Source organism: Berghia stephanieae, chromosome 1 (assembly GCF_034508935.2).
Source record: "Berghia stephanieae isolate SIO BIC M18660-M18661 chromosome 1, UCSD_Bste_1.3, whole genome shotgun sequence".
In the NCBI taxonomy this organism is placed as follows: Eukaryota; Metazoa; Mollusca; class Gastropoda; order Nudibranchia; family Aeolidiidae; genus Berghia; species Berghia stephanieae.
This window is the reverse complement of record NC_088360.1, coordinates 116034225-116051524: the sequence shown is the minus strand read 5'-3', so window position 1 is coordinate 116051524 and position 17300 is coordinate 116034225. Positions and strand designations below refer to the sequence as shown.

General features: G+C 41.0%; 1 pseudogene; it reads left to right on the top strand.

Annotated features, from left to right (window-relative positions):
- Nucleotides 1-335: 335 nt before the first annotated feature.
- LOC144962637 (uncharacterized) lies at nt 336-2096 on the top strand (annotated as a pseudogene).
- The last annotated feature ends 15204 nt before the right edge of the window (nt 2097-17300 follow it).

The following is a 17300-nucleotide window of genomic DNA, read 5'->3' as shown; positions in this document are numbered from 1 at the left end:
AGTTCACCGTCAGGCGACGTGACGATAAGATGACGATGTGGGCGGAGTGGAGTGGTTGGGGGGGGGGGTGATAAAAAAAGAACAGGAGCGTATCCTGGTTTATGCATTACGTGATGCATGGTGATTCTCAATCTATCAAAAATACACACAAATTGATTTCAGTACGAAGTATAAAGTTTAAGTAGTAACTTTTGAAATTATCTAATTTAAATTTGATTATTTCAGACCTGGTAATACAGCATATAACTTGAAAAAAAAAACAGGCTGGTATTTGCCCACCCTGCCCATTATTACCAGCCGTCCCTGGGTTCGGCTTGAGTTCCGCACCAAGGATAATGTCAAAAATTCTAAAGACAATATTGGGGAAAACTGGTGAAGTGAAACGTGCAACAATATCATATGTTGATGACATTCTTTTAGACGAAAATAGCATGCCTGCAAATGCGTTGATTACTCACTTGAAAGAATCGGGGCTAGTAACCAAACCGCCAGAGTCATTGACTGGTGGGGCTGCACTAGGATTGCGCATATCGAAAAGCGGAGATGGGAGGTTAATGTTTTCACGGGGGAACGAAGTGTCGGAGAGTGTACCTGATAGTATTGACAAAAGAGAGCTGTTCTCAATATGTGGAAAACTAATCGGCCATCATCCGATGGCTGGGTGGCTTCGTGTGGCATGCAGCTATACCAAGAGAGTAGCTGGGGAAATTAAATGGAGTGATGAAGTCAACAAAAGAGCAATCGAGATGCTACAGGATGTGTTTCGAAGAGTGAAGGATGATGATCCCGTGAGAGGAATATGGCGAGTTTGGAGGTCAGAGACTGGAATTGTATGGTGTGATGCAAGTAATATTGCCTTGGGTTGTTTATTAGAAATTGGAGATAAAGTGGTAGAGGACGCAGCGTGGTTGCGAAAAACAGACGATTTCAAACACATCAACGTTTGGGGCATCAATGAAGGGGGTCAATCTGGCACTGAAGTGGGGAGTGACACGTGTCACAATAATGACAGACTCAGCAACAGTGAAAGGATGGGTGCAGACTGTGTTGACGGATGAGAAAAGGGTGAAGGTGAAGGGAACGGCTGGGTTACTCGTCAAAAGACGTTTAGGGATTTTGAAGAGTTTAATAGATGAATTTGACCTTCGTGTGACAGCTTGTGCCGTCGATAAAGAATAAGGCGGATGAATTAACGAGAGTGAAGAAAGAATTGATTGAGTTAGGAAAGAATGGAGACGGAGAAGGATAATTTGTATGTGCTTTTGTTGCTCCTGACCTGAAGGCCCTGCATGAGGTTCATCATGGGTGTTGACCGAACGTTGTTCCTTGCTAGAAAGGTCTCTCCAGAAGTTCGAAGAGCTTATGTTTGTAAAGTAATAAGAGCATGGGAAAATTTTCCATCTGGAGGAAACTGACACGTGAAACGGCGGAATTTGTTACTGCAGCATTAAATCAGTTGTTTCTTGAGAGAAGGGGGCTGTGAAAGAAATTCTAATGGACAATGGGACTGTATTTCGGTCAGATTGTATGTGCCGGTTACTCAAATGATGGAGAGTGAAGGCAACATTCAGGGCTGCCTACCGACCAAGTGGCAATGGGATTGTAGAAAGACATCCTCGAACAAGACGTTGGCAGCAAGGGCAAACATTTCACCCATGGAGGCTGTTTATTGGTATAATTCTACACCCAGGCACGGCATAGATGGGGAGACGGTGCCGTTTCGTGCGATCTATAAGTACGAGTGGAGAGATAATCAGACCGCCGAGAATGAAGCTCCTAGTAATGACAGTGAAAGAATTAGTGGAAGATTCAAGGTTGGTGAGAGAGTTTGGGTGAAACCGCCTCATGCCAGATGTACATCAAAGTGTGAAAAAGGTACTGTGACTGCAGTGAATTCGATTAACAATGTTGATGATGATGGTATACCACGACACGTGTTGGATATATGGAGTGTCATTAAAGTAGAAAGCGAAGACAATGTGGAGAACATCACCAGGCCACAATGGGTGTTTGATATTCAGAGATTGGAGGAAGAAGGCGTTGAGGAAAATGTAGAGAGCATATGTTTCGGGCACCTGGAGTCGATGAAGAAGTGAATCCATGTTGAGCAGAGCCAAAAGATGAAATTGGAAAAGTTGGCGGATTGAGACGGGTTGGGACAAGGACGCGCAGGCCACCGGTTTGTCTCGGGGACTATGATTGCTCATCGGATGATGAAATGGACGATTTGTAATAGTAATGGACTAAGACAATGTGATCTTTCGATCAGGGGAGCGTGTGATTTGTTAATTGAAGTGCACGCAATTTTTGGGACTCTGTGCTAAAGGGTGTAAAAACGATAATTGAATAGAACAGAGAGAATTGTGTTGTCAAGGGAACAAGCCGGCAGAAAAGGTGGATATTGATATTTGATTGTTGTTTTCGCGTAGATTAAATCACAAATATTAAAAAATTTACAAAGATTTTCGACTTGTGTCTGCATGGGTACATTACTATATTTTTTTTAAAAAGACACCAAGGTCTCTAACAATTAAAGAAGACTGTTGTATCGGACATTCAGACTAACTGTTAGTAAAACTTTATTTTATCCAATGGTATTTTCCGCAAAACATTCATTCCGTCTTTTCATAATTTCATTTCATTTTGTTTTATTCCATCCAACATCTCTGACACACTCCTCCATATATTATGGAGGCGCATAGTTGAGTCCTTGGAAAAGGCTCTTCACAAACATTCTCTCACCGTACTCAGGTGTAAAATGAGTACCTGGCCGTTAACAGCGTTGTCTTTGTCCGAAAAATTGTAATATCGCCTAACAGGCGTCATGTCCCGTCCTACATGTTAAATGTTGCTGTTGACCAGGGACCCCTTGTAAAGCGCTTTGAGCACATTTAGTGGATATTGCGCTATATAACGCTCATTTTTTTTTAATAAAAAAAAAAATTTAATTAAAAGAGGGATATTGTTTGGTGTGTCCATTTATACACGTGGGTGTCATCTGAATAAGGTGTGTGTGTGTGTGTGTGTGTGTGTGTGTGTGTGTGTGGTGTGTGGGTGTGTATTTAAAACAAATTAAGAGATAAAATTTAATGAACGTAACTGTTTGTGTAGTATGATAAGGGAAATAACTTTATGACAATAGATAAATGTAGAACTTAATAATTAATAGCCTCCCTTGATTTTGAACCAGTTCAGTCGCAAGCAAACTCGTTGTCTCCACCCATGTTCAACTTAAACTTTTAAAAATGGTGGTGGGATTTGGGGGGAAGGGGAGGGGGTGTTATGGCTCGATAAAGAAAAGAGTCAGAAACATCGATGTATATCCAATCCAGTCCAACCCATACTGTTGCATCGTTAGTACTGAAGATAGACGCAACATTTCTGTGGTGTGGGATGGTGTAAGGTTATGGCTCTGTATTTTGTTTACTTTGTAGCAAATTTTGTCTATATAAATTAAATAAATAAAAACTAAGATTCCCGTTTTTCATCACATAGGGGAAATTTTTCTCTAGGGTCTATTCCAAGGGACCAAGACGTCAGCCGCAGTGCAGCGCTGCAAATTGAGCGAGGGTGAGGTGGCTTGCTCAAGGCCACACAGCGCAGCAGTGGCGGGTGATCGAACTCGATATGAAGTGAATAGAAAAGTGCCAGAAGACAATAGAGAATAAAATTATTTTTTTTTTCGCGGCGGTGGTGGGGTTTGAACCTGCGACCTTATTGGTACGACAACTCCGCCTGGCAGGTGAGAGCGTGGCTCTACCGTGTGAGCTATCCACGAACACTAAAATATTCGTTTCAAACTCAAAGTCATTACTAGATCCCTCTCTCACCCACTTCTTGAGACCGCCGATTCGTTCGTACACCACCATCGCGAATAATTTTGACCAGCAGTTAAGCTTAATAGCCAATATTCTCAACACAAACATATAACATAGAAACGATTGAGACATTGAGTATGCTCCGGTGTATGGGGTGAATTTTTAATTCAGAAAAGTGAGTGGAGCAGGCACTTATGTTGGTAACAACAAGATATGAAGTGAATAGAAAAGTGCCAGAAGACAATAGAGAATAAAATTTTTTCGCGGCGGTGGTGGGGTTTGAACCTGCGACCTTATTGGTACGACAACTCCGCCTGGCAGTAGCTGTTCCGATATCAGTGTGGTTAATGTAGTTTCTTACATCTTCATAAGGAGTATCATCACTCATTTAATTATCTCAACTCGTCAAAATTAAATTTTTAACGGCAATAGGACAGACGCTCACCCAACCTAAATTATACTTTGGTTACGAGGCTTATACCAACGAAGCCCCCCTCATCCCCCCCCCTCCCGTAAACCCATTTTTAAAACTGTATCAAGGGCGACGTGCACATATTTGAATGTCTGATAATCAAACGGCTTGGTTTAAGTTTAACATTGTTGTAATGAACAATATTTTGCGTTGAATGAGAGTATTTCTAATAAAACAGTGAGATTTTGGCTATCGGACCTGCAAATAATACTAGGTACCACAAGAGACAATTTCAAAATATTTAAAATTGACTTTTATTACTATATTCATAAAGCATTCTGATAGTCACGGAAAACACTTTTTAAATTGTGAAAATCCGTACATAAATCCGAACATAAATAAGAAATTGAGAGCAAATTCATTTTTCAAGAACTTAGAAATTTTTTGCTTGCCAATTGATGTAAGAACATGTCCCAACTTTGACGTAATGTAACATACCACTAAAAAGATTCATCATACTTGTGATACACATTTTTAAAGCAGAGTGACTAGGTAAATAAACTATAACAAGATTTGAACCAGACACAAATTTTTTCCGAAATCGACAGTCTGTTGAAAATTCCCCAAAACACTCGCGAAAGTAAATGTTTTGGCCTCCGGCATGACGAAATAGCATATTCCATATACTATATTAACATAATGATCATACAATATGACATGTAATTCACGTCAACGGGTAGAGAGTACTCCAGGGAAGAGATCCAATTTTTTTCAGACATTTTCTTCAAATTATGGTCTTTGAAAAATAAAGAAGTGAATATCAGGAAACACGCAATTTTGCATGTTGGTAGAAAAATAGCTATAATCACGAACAAAATGTATAAAAGATTAAATATCTCTCAAAATAATGAAGATAGAAGAAAAGTTTCACACGCTATAGGAAACTGGACCTGCTGAAATCAAAAATCATCTTAACTTTTTGGCAAAGTCAATATTTCTTTGTCAAAATTCAATATGAAATCATGAATGATAAGCATACTGTTCGAACCAGCAGCATAAAATAATAAATCAACCTCTTAAGAAACCCCTATAATCTCAAGACATCGTGTCTTTACTTCCGCAACGTCTGTTACACTTCCATTCTACTTTATGGACGTGTCTGGTAATTATATTGCTTGGTTTTGCCTTGGCCCTCTCTGGGAGCCTTAACCGAAAGGGTGTAGTAAAATGTATTATTCCTATAATGGGGGAATGCTTTTTCAACTGTAAATCGTCTCTTTGTAAGTTATTAGGAGGGTATCGATATATACGTTGGCAGTAGAGTGCTTTCCTCGTATACGGAATCATGTGCTTGTGCCCAGCAGGTGTGTCTTTTGCGCCCTCAACCCCCTACCATCCCAAAGTCTTTTAGCGCCTTAAGGTCTGTGACGAGTGACTGTATCCTGATTTCTGTGTTACTGAATGAACTGCTACCCTTTAGATAGGACGCTAGTCTGAAATAAAGTACTTTCCTCCACACACACCCTAAAGACCTAGCCACCCGATTATTTATGATTAACGTCCCTTTGCTTGAGAGGCGAGTATTGTACGAATTGAGGTGTCGCAAATCTCACCAAAACCAGAACTGAAAAAAAAAAGATCTCTTTATTTGCTTCTTTTCTCGTCTTAAATTACAGCTCTTACAGCTCTTCCCGATTTAAAACAAAAACATACAAAAAAAAAAAAGAAAAATTACAAACAAACAAAAACAGATAAATACACGTCATCCTAATATCCATTTTGATTCAGTTTTAATGGCGTAAAGAATTATTATATTACTTCTACAGATATACTGCTTCATTATCCACTAGTAACTCTTATTGTTCCTTTATATAGTCTATCACTATCATGAAAGAATCAGAAAGAAAAAAAATTGTTTGACAACGAAGTGGCACTTCGAAGTCTTATTTCTCCAATCTTATAACTAAAACCATTACAAGCAGCGGCGTGGCGTATTGACGGCATATGGCGGTGCCATGATTAGAAGAAGAAAAAAAAATTCTAAAACAGTGAACACGATTAAGAGGAGAGAGGACATGTTAAAAACTCTCTTTTTTGGAAGGGTGGGGGGGGGGGGGGTCGATGGTTTCTACGAGTGGACAAAACTCACAAAAACAAATAATTCATGAAAACAACAAGCCACAACACTGAGATACAAGTCCGGTGTGAAAAGGTCTTTGTAATTATTCTTTGTCCACCATTTGAAGGATTGGATTTGGTAGATAATGCAATCAATATGTGATAAATGTAAATCAAAAGAGAAAAGAAACCTATGACAGAAATTAAATACTTTTAGTACTTGTAAAGAAAATCTGCAAATCTTTTTATAATTTGTTTATTGAAATCTGGAATGGCATCTATTTCAGCTGTGTGAATTGACAGAATCATTAACGAATTTAACCACTCCTGTTTCATTGAATTTCGCAAGAAATTTTTCACTCTTTTAGGGGTGCTAAAACAACGTTAAGGAGGTCCAGAAATACGATTGAAGTGGTTAAGGTCAATATAGCCTATAGATGTCTATGATTTATCAGTGTTTGTTGTATCTGTAAAAAGTAGGCAATAAAAACAAAAGAAACGTTGTTGTTTTTTCTAAACTAACTGTGAGCCATTCATGTCTGTCATACCATGTCAATGAAAAAGAGCGTTTTCGAGATTTCCACACCTGTGTTAATTCAAAATCAGTTGGTTGGTGAGGAACTCGTCTTTTTATTTCTAATTTGTCATCTAGTGTCGGTGAAGCAAAGAGTCAACTTAATTCATTGCAATTCATTGTTTAACAAAACAAAATTTCAAAGTATATCTCAAATAATGGAAATCAGTGGAATACGATTAATGATTGCACAGATCTTAAAGCATCACAAAGAAAAAATCACTCCACTTAAGTACTACTTAAGAAATCAAAATACACACCAAAGTATAACTGTTGACAATCTTCGCTTTCTTTTTCTGACTGACACAAATACACACGCACAAACACACACACGCACACACACACACACACACACACAAACAAACACTCATACACACGTAACCAACTCGGCACTACAAGCAAGAAAAATGTTGGTAAATTCGTCCACAATGCTTCGTTGCAAAGGATTACTTTATTCAATAATCGTGAAAAAGAGTGGGGGGGGGGGGGGGTTTGATATGTCATATTTTTAAGTTTTATGTTGTTTTTCTTTGCTACCTACAAATAAACTTGACAATGATCAGTGTTTTTGACAGTTAATGTAATATTTTGGATGGCCGAAGTTACCCTAATTATGACGTAAATGGTGCAACATTGGCGCATCCCTCCAGTCCAACGGTGGAGCTCTCAGATCCTGGCACAAGTCGAGGGGTTTTCCGCTATTTGAAGATAGTATAATTCGACCAAGTTTCTCGCTCAATCAGCTGTAGCGATACTAAAGGATAGAGCATTAACTGGAGCTTGGATTGCTTTGCACCACGGTGTTGATTCAGTCACTAATTCGCGCAGTGATGTCACCAACACACGAGTCGGCGCAGTGCGTGAATCGGAATCTTGAAAAGAGCGGAGACTAAAAAGGCAGTATGTTATTGGCCAGTTGGCGAAAGACAGTGGAGTTAAAATTTGTTTTATTTTTAATTAAATTATGCTGTTAATGATTTTTAAAAGATTGGTATGGTGCCTGGCACCATTCGATCCAATGGCCCCACGCCACTGATTACAAGTACCGCTTTTCCCATATAAAATAAACAATAGCAATGCTTTTTCAATTCTCTAACACATTGGGACGAATCATTATGTGTCCTTTTTCTATTTATAAACTATAAGAGTTGGTATTCCTATGCAATTGTTTTAAAAACGACTTTACACCTTCGACCGTAAAAATCTACTTCAGTTCTAACAAGGTCAAACAATCATTTTGTCATAGCAACAACATGGCCGCCATGAGTGGAGAGTGTGTGTATAAATTCGTCTCGTGTTTTTTGTTTAGCAATAAATAAACATCGAGAGACAAACCAGATTTGAAAAAAATTACATGTATAAATTGATAAAAACCAAACGTCGTTCAATGAAAACCAAGGCTAGAAAGTCATCCAAAAAAGATTACACGTTAATAAAAACCCGAAAAATGAGGGGTTTGTTTAGGCTGTTCCATCGTTAAAATATACCCACTTACCGACCCGAGTTATCAATTGAAATAACAACATTTATCTTATTCATTTTGTTTTAAACTATCTAAAACATAAACTATGAGGGTACTTTAATAAAATATTCATGTGGTTTTCGTGAAGGTTTTTCTTTTTGTCAATAATTTGAGATCTCATTCTCAAGGCATTTTAAGTGCTGTTACAAACTACAATGAGATGTAAAAAAATCCGATTACACCCAAAGCTGAAAACAAGGATTTGGTGGGGTGTGTCTTTTTTACGAAACCCGCCGAAACCCGCCGAAACCCTGCGAAACCCGCCGAAACCCTGCGAAACCCGACGAAACCCGACGAAACCCGACGAATCCCGACAAAGTTATGGGAAGTAGGTGGCTGTGGGGAGTGAACCTAGAACTCAGGGAAGTGTACACCATTGGGGAGTGAACCTGGGACTGGGTTTCGGCGGGTTTCGTAAAAAAGAACCAGTGCTTTTTTACGAAACCGCCGAAACCCGCCGAAACCCGACAATATCCAGCAAAGTTATGGGAAGTAGACAACTGTGGGGAGTGAACCCGAGACTCAGGGAAGTGTACACCAGTCGGGAGTGAACCTGAGACCAAGGTTATCGGCCGGTTTCGGCGGGTTTCGTAAAAAAGAAATAGTGCTTTATTACGAAACCCGCCGAAACCCGTCGAAACCCGACACTATCCGGCAAAGTTATGGGAGTTTGGCAACAGTAGGGGGTGATCCTGGGAGTCAGGGAATTGCACACCAGTGGGGAGTTAACCTGGGACTGTGTAAAAAGGATATCAGTGGGAAATAAACCTGGGACTAAAGGGAGATGGATACCATTGAAAGTTGAAGCCGGATATGGGAGTTGAGTACCAGGAGGAGAATGAACCTGACACTATAGAAGGTGGGCGCCAGTGGGGAGTGAACCTGGGACTCAGGGAATTTCACACCAGTGGGGAGTTAACCTGGGACTGTGTAAAAAGGATATCAGTGAGAAATAAACCTGGGACTAAAGGGAGATGGATACCATTGAAAGTTGAAGCCGGATATGAGAGTTTGGTACCAGAGGAGAATGAACCTGACACTATAGGAGGTGGGCGCCAGTGGGGAGTGAACCTGGGACTATGTAAACAGGATATCAGTGGGAAATAAACCTGGGACTAAAGGGAGGTGGATACCATTGGGAGTTGAAGCCGGATTTGGGAGTTGGGTACCAGAGGAGAGAGAAACCTGACACTATAGGAGGTGGGCGCTAGTGGGGAGTGAACCTGGGACTATGTAAACAGGATATCAGTGGGAAATAAACCTGGGACTAAAGGGAGATGAATACCATTGAAAGTTGAAGCCGGATATGAGAGTTTGGTACCAGAGGAGAATGAACCTGACACTATAGGAGGTGGGCGCCAGTGGGGAGTGAACCTGGGACTATGTAAACAGGATATCAGTGGGAAATAAACCTGGGACTAAAGGGAGATGGATACCATTGAAAGTTGAAGTCGGATATGAGAGCTTGGTACCAGAGGAGAATGAACCTGACACTATAGGGGGTGGGCGCCAATGGGGAGTGAACCTGGGACTATGTAAACAGGATATCAGTGGGAAATAAACCTGGGACTAAAGGGAGGTGGATACCATGGGGAGTTGAAGCCGGATTTGGGAGTTGGGTACCAGAGGAGAGAGAACCTGACACTATAGGAGGTGGGCGCCAGTGGGGAGTGAACCTGGGACTATGTAAACAGGATATCAGTGGGAAATAAACCTGGGACTAAAGGGAGATGAATACCATTTAAAGTTGAAGCCGGATATGAGAGTTTGGTACCAGAGGAGAATGAACCTGACACTATAGGAGGTGGGCGCCAGTGGGGAGTGAACCTGGGACTATGTAAACAGGATATCAGTGGGAAATAAACCTGGGACTAAAGGGAGATGGATACCATTGAAAGTTGAAGTCGGATATGAGAGCTTGGTACCAGAGGAGAATGAACCTGACACTATAGGGGGTGGCGCCAATGGGGAGTGAACCTGGGACTATGTAAACAGGATATCAGTGGGAAATAAACCTGGGACTAAAGGGAGGTGGATACCATTCGGAGTTGAAGCCGGATTTGGGAGTTGGGTACCAGAGGAGAGAGAAACCTGACACTATAGGAGGTGGGCGCCAGTGGGGAGTGAACCTGGGACTATGTAAACAGGATATCAGTGGGAAATAAACCTGGGACTAAAGGGAGATGAATACCATTGAAAGTTGAAGCCGGATATGAAAGTTTGGTACCAGAGGAGAATGAACCTGACACTATAGGAGGTGGGCGCCAGTGGGGAGTGAACCTGGGACTATGTAAACAGGATATCAGTGGGAAATAAACCTGGGACTAAAGGGAGATGGATACCATTGAAAGTTGAAGTCGGATATGAGAGCTTGGTACCAGAGGAGAATGAACCTGACACTATAGGAGGTGGGCGCCAGTGGGGAGTGAACCTGGGACTATGTAAACAGGATATCAGTGGGAAATAAACCTGGGAACAAAGGGACATGGATACCATTGAAAGTTGAAGCCGGATATGGGAGTTGAGTACCAGAGGAGAATGAACCTGACACAATAGGAGGTGGGCGCCAGTGGGGAGTTAACCTGGGAATATGTATAAAGGATATCAGTTGGAAATAAATCTGGGACTAAAGGGAGATGGATACCATTGAAAGTTGAAACCGGATATGAAAGTTTGGTACCAGAGGAGAATGAACCTGACACAATAGGAGGTGGGCGCCAGTGGAAAGTGAACCTGGGACTTAGGGAATTGCACACCAGTGGGGAGTTAACCTGGGAATATGTATAAAGGATATCAGTAGGAAATAAATCTGGGACTAAAGGGAGATGGATACCATTGGGATTTGAAGCCGGATTTATTTCCCACTGATATCCTTTTTTAGATATTCACAGGTTAACTCCCCACTGGTGTGCAGTTCCCTGACTCCCAGGTTCACTCCCCACTGGCGCCCACCTTTTATAGTGTCAGGTTCATTCTCCTCTGGTACCCAACTCCTATAGTTCGGCTCGGATACCCACAGTTATCCATCTCCCACAGTCCCAGGTTAACTCCAAATTGGTGTGCACTTCCCTGAGTCCCAGGTTCACTCCACACTGGCGCCCACCTACTATAGTGTCAGGTTCATTCTCCTCTGGTACTCAACTCCGATATCCAGCTTCAACTTTCAATGGTGTCCATCTCCCTTTATTCCCAGGTTTATTTCCCACTGATATCCTTTTTACATAGTCCCAGGTTCACTCCCCACTGGCGCCCACCTCCTATAGTGTCAGGTTTCTCTCTCCTCTGGTACCAAATCCCAAATCCGGCTTCAATTCCAATGGTACCCTTTTCCCTTTAGTCCAGATTTATTTCCTACTGATATCCTTTTTAACATAGTCCCAGGTTCACTCCCCAATGGCGCCCACCCCCTATAGTGTCAGGTTCATTCTCCTCTGGTACCAAGCTCTCATATCCGGCTTCAACTTTCAATGTTATCCATCTCCCTTTAGTCCCAGGTTTATTTCCCACTGATATCCTTTTACTAGTCCCAGGTTCACTCCCCACTGGCGCCCACCTCCTATAGTGTCAGGTTTCTCTCTCCTCTGGTACCAACTCCAAATCCGGCTTCAACTCCAATGGTATCCATCTCCCTTTAGTCCTAGATTTATTTCCTACTGATCTCCTTTTTACATAGTCCCAGGTTCACTCTCACTGGCGCCAACCCCCTATAGTATCAGGTTCATTCTCCTCTGGTACCAAGCTCTCATATCCGGCTTCAACTTTCAATGGTATCCATCTCCCTTTAGTCCCAGGTTTATTTCCCACTGATATCCTGTTTACATAGTCCCAGGTTCACTCCCCACTGGCGCCCACCTTCTACAGTGTCAGGTTCATTCTCCTCTGGTACCAAACTTTCATATCCAGCTTCAACTTTCAATGGTGTCCATCTCCCTTTAGTCCCAGGTTTATTTCCCACTGATATCCTGTTTACATAGTCCCAGGTTCACTCCCCACTGGCACCCACCTCCTATAGTGTCAGGTTTCTCTCTCCTCTGGTACCCAACTCCCAAATCCGGCTTCAACTTCCAATGGTATCCATCTCCCTTTAGTCCCAGATTTAATTCCTACTGATCTCCTTTTTACATAGTCCCAGGTTCACTCCCCACTGGCGCCCACCCCCTATAGTGTCAGGTTCATTCTCCTCTGCTACCAAGCTCTCATATCCGGCTTCAACTTTCAATGGTATCCATCTCCCTTTAGTCCCAGGTTTATTTCCCACTGATATCCTTTTTACATATTCCCAGGTTAAATCCCCACTGGTGTGCAATTCCCTGAATCCCAGGTTCACTCCCCACTGGCGCCCACCTTCTATAGTGTCAGGTTCATTCTCCTCTGGTACCCAACTCCTATAGTTCGGCTCGGATACCCACAGTTATCCATCTCCCACAGTCCAAGGTTAACTCCCAATTGGTGTGCACTTCCCTGAGTCACAGGTTCACTCCACACTGGGGCCCATCTCCTATAGTGTCAGGTTCATTCTCCTCTGGTACCAAATTCTCATATCCGGCTTCAACTTTCAATGGTATCCATCTCCCTTTAGTCCCAGGTTTATTTCCCACTGAAATCCTTTTTACACAGTCCCAGGTTAACTCCCCACTGGTGTGAAATTCCCTGAGTCCCAGGTTCACTCCCCACTGGCGCCCACCTTCTATAGTGTCAGGTTCATTCTCCTCTGGTACTCAACTCCCATATCCGGCTTCAACTTTCAATGGTATCCATCTCCCTTTAGTCCCAGGTTTATTTCCCACTGATATCCTTTTTACACAGTCCCAGGTTAACTCCCCACTGGTGTGCAATTCCCTGACTCCCAGGATCACCCCCCACTGTTGCCAAACTCCCATAACTTTGCCGGATATTGTCGGATTTCTGCGGGTTTCGGCGGGTTTCGTAATAAAGCACTAATTCTTTTTTACGAAACCCGCCGAAACCGGCCGATAACCTTAGTCTCAGGTTCACTCCCGACTGGTGTACACTTCCCTGAGTCTCGGGTTCACTCCCCACAGTTGTCTACTTCCCATAACTTTGCTGGATATTGTCGGGTTTCGCCGGGTTTCGGCGGGTTTCGTAAAAAAGCACTGGTTCTTTTTTACGAAACCCGCCGAAACCCAGTCCCAGGTTCACTCCCCAATGGTGTACACTTCCTTGAGTTCTGGGTTCACTCCCCAGTGCCACCTACTTCCCATAACTTTGTCGGGATTCGTCGGGTTTCGTCGGGTTTCGGCGGGTTTTGGCGGGTTTCGTAAAAAAGACACACCGGATTTGGTGTGCTTTTTAAAAATGCGATACCTCGGTAGAAATAGAGATCCTTTTTTCCACGCGTGACGCAAAATATATATATAGTTTTTTTTTCTGCCACAAAAATGACGTCTATTGTGTTACCTAATAATACATGTCGATCGCCGGCCAATTTAAGATATGTGTGCAATGTTCCGTCAATGATCCAATCAGCTATCGGACCTGCAAGTAAATACACGTCGATTGCGGGCTAATATAAGTTATGTGTACAATGTATCGTCAATGATCCAATCAGCTTACAAACCACCCACAGTCTCTGTTTTTATGATGTGATTACTTTACTTATTTAATGAAAGGACAATTTCATCCTACCCAGTGTATATATTGGCGTATACCAAAAATGAAGAGAACTGATTTTCATCTCCTAGACAACACAAAGACGAAAGTCAATTTGAACGTTACATCAATCTTTGGAATGAAGACTGTTACTAGATTGCTAACAATTATACCCAAACTTTCAGCTGGATGGGGATATTTTATAAACAAGAAAATTAAATCAAAAGTTTATTGAAGAAAACAGAATTAAACTCCATTATCAAAGACCATTGGCCACCTCAATTACCTGATCTTAATCCAACGGATTATACTTTGTAGGACTTGTTAAGTGACAAAGCCTTCTATAATCGTTCTGCTTTTTCCCCCCACTTGAGGAGAATATAGAGAACATTATGAAAATGGGAGTTCAGTGAAAACTTTAATTTGAAGTTGCTTCAAACTAGATCTTGCTATGATTCACGTTGATAAAATTATGGTTAAAGATAATATTGAATTCTGAAAAAGATATAGTTCAACCATACGTATTTAATGACATCATTATTCTCCACATAAATACAACACACACACACACACACACACACACACACACACACTATATATATATATATATATATATATATATATATATATATAATAATAATAATAATATAATAATAATAATAAATGGCATTTATATAGCGCTTTACCCCTTGTCACAGGCTCTAAGCGCTTTACAGTGATATGAAACAAAACATATTACAGTGAGACAAGTGTGAAGGAAACGTGATACGAATTCAATTTAACAACAAAATATGAAAATAATATTGCAACATTATGACGTAAAAATATAAAACTTTAAGCGAGATTTGAACGTTGTCAACGAATCCGAGCATCTCACGTGTGACGGGAGAGAGTTCCAAAAATGGGGGGCCGAAAATTGAAAAGACTGTTCACCTATTTTACGCAATGGCTTAGGTTTGACAAGGATTGATTGGTTATTGCTTGACCTCAAGTTTCTATTGGGGACATATATGTTTAGAAGGTCTTTAATATAGGAGGGACTGTTCGTGCTCAGGGATTTGTAGACAACAGTACAAATCTTATAGGCAACTCTTTTTTCAACAGGAAGCCAATGTAACTCACGGAGAAGAAGAGTTGCTGACGGGTATTTTTTGTTATTGCGTACAATGAGCCTGGCTGAGTTATTTTGAGCAACTTGAAGTTTGCTAATTTTGTCTTTAGCTAAATTCGCCCAAAGGGAGTTACAATAGTCCAATTTAGATAAAACCAGGGAATTAATTAAAAGTTCTGTTATATGCTTCGGTATTAAATTACGAATTTTGCTTATTTTTTTCATTTCTATGTACATAGATTGTATGGTGTTATTCACGTGGCTTGTCATGGAAAGATCTTTATCAATGATGACGCCAAGGTTTTTTGCTTTATTTGAAAATTCTATTGTGCTATTTCCGAGAGTAATAGGTGATTTATTTGCCTGTTTAAGGATACTCGGCCTTCCACACATTAAAATCTCAGTTTTACTATCATTTAATTTTAACTTATTGTGGTACATCCAAGATTTAATCTCATTAAAACAGCTCGTAATTCGTTGTATTAAGAACTGTAAATTACTAAGGGGTGCTGAATCATATATTTGCGTATCATCTGCATAAAAATGATAACTCAGATTGAATCTTGATATCACACGAGAAAGGGAAGGGGCAGTACCTTCAAGACAACGATACACTAAAACACAAGCTTTGAATTTAATTCTTTTCTCAACAGGCAGCCAATGCAGGTCATGAAGTAGAGGTCCGGCAGAGTCGCACCTACGCTTCATAAATACTAGTCTGGCAGCGCTGTTTTGGACAATCTGAAGACGTTTCAGATTGTATTGCGAAACGCCAAACAACAGAGCATTACAATAATCCAATTTCGATAGTACGAGGGACACAACCAGGTGCTTGGTCACATCCTCAGATATGAACCGTCTAATGGAAGCAATCTTTTTTAGTTGGAAAAAGAGAGATCTAACCAAATTATTAACCTGATGCTCCATCGACAGTCCAGAGTCTAAGAATGTGCCAAGGTTTTTCACTTTGTCAACAATTTGAATAGAGGCATCCCCCAACTTCAAATCTGTTTCACTTTTCCACTTCCTGTTCCCCACATACAGCACCTCCGTCTTATCATCATTCAGTTTCAGTCTGTTCTCATTCATCCATTTCTTAACACTTTGGATACAATTTTTACTATTGGCTGATACTTCTGGTAAATTTCTCATATTGGAAACGCAGTACAATTGCGTATCATCAGCGTATTGATGGTAAGACAGACCAAAACTTCTGATGATTTTAGACAGAGGGCCAACGTACAAAACAAAAAGAACGGGTCCAAGTACTGAACCCTGGGGAACCCCACAATCAAGAAAGATTTCCTCCGATCTATATTCATCCACCGTAATAATCTGTTTACGATTAAACAAATATGACCTAAACCAATCAAGCGCTGCACCAGACACGCCATAAGTAATTTCAAGACGTTTGAGAAGAAGATTGTGATCAATAGTATCAAAAGCAGACGATAGGTCAAGCAAATTCAGCAAAGAACATGAACCATTGTCTATAACAGAGAGGAGATCATTAACAACCCTAACAAGTGCGGTTTCCGTCGAATGATGTTGCTTATAAGCAGACTGAAATTTTTCTTCAAGACAATTATTTTTAAGATGAGACAGTAATTGTTTCAAAACAAGCTTTTCTAAGATCTTAGAGAGAAAAGGAAGATTAGAGACAGGGCGATAGTTTTTTAAGTTCTCTTTATCGAGATCAGGTTTTTTCAAAAGGGGTTTGACATGAGCAACTTTGTAAATGTCTGGTACAGCACCTGACTGCAACGAATTATTAACAATACATGTAAATGGTGTTAAAATTACATCAATGCATTTTTTTAAAATGGCAGTATTTAAGGGGTCTAAATCACAACTTTTAGTTGGAGACGACATAATGCAATCACGTAAGTCAGCTTCAGTAATCTTTGAAAAATGTGTTAACGAATCACCATGAAACTTGTCAAATGTTGTAGGGATCGATTCAGACGAGAGTTCCTTCCTGATGGTATCCGTTTTTTCTTTAAAATATTGTCCAAAGCGAGTTGGTAGATCTGCACGATCGATTAAAGATGGGAGAGCTGGTTGCGTCTGTTGTCCCAGCAGTTCCTTGGTCAAGGCAAAGAATTGTCTCGAACGTCCCACGTTTTTGAGGCTTT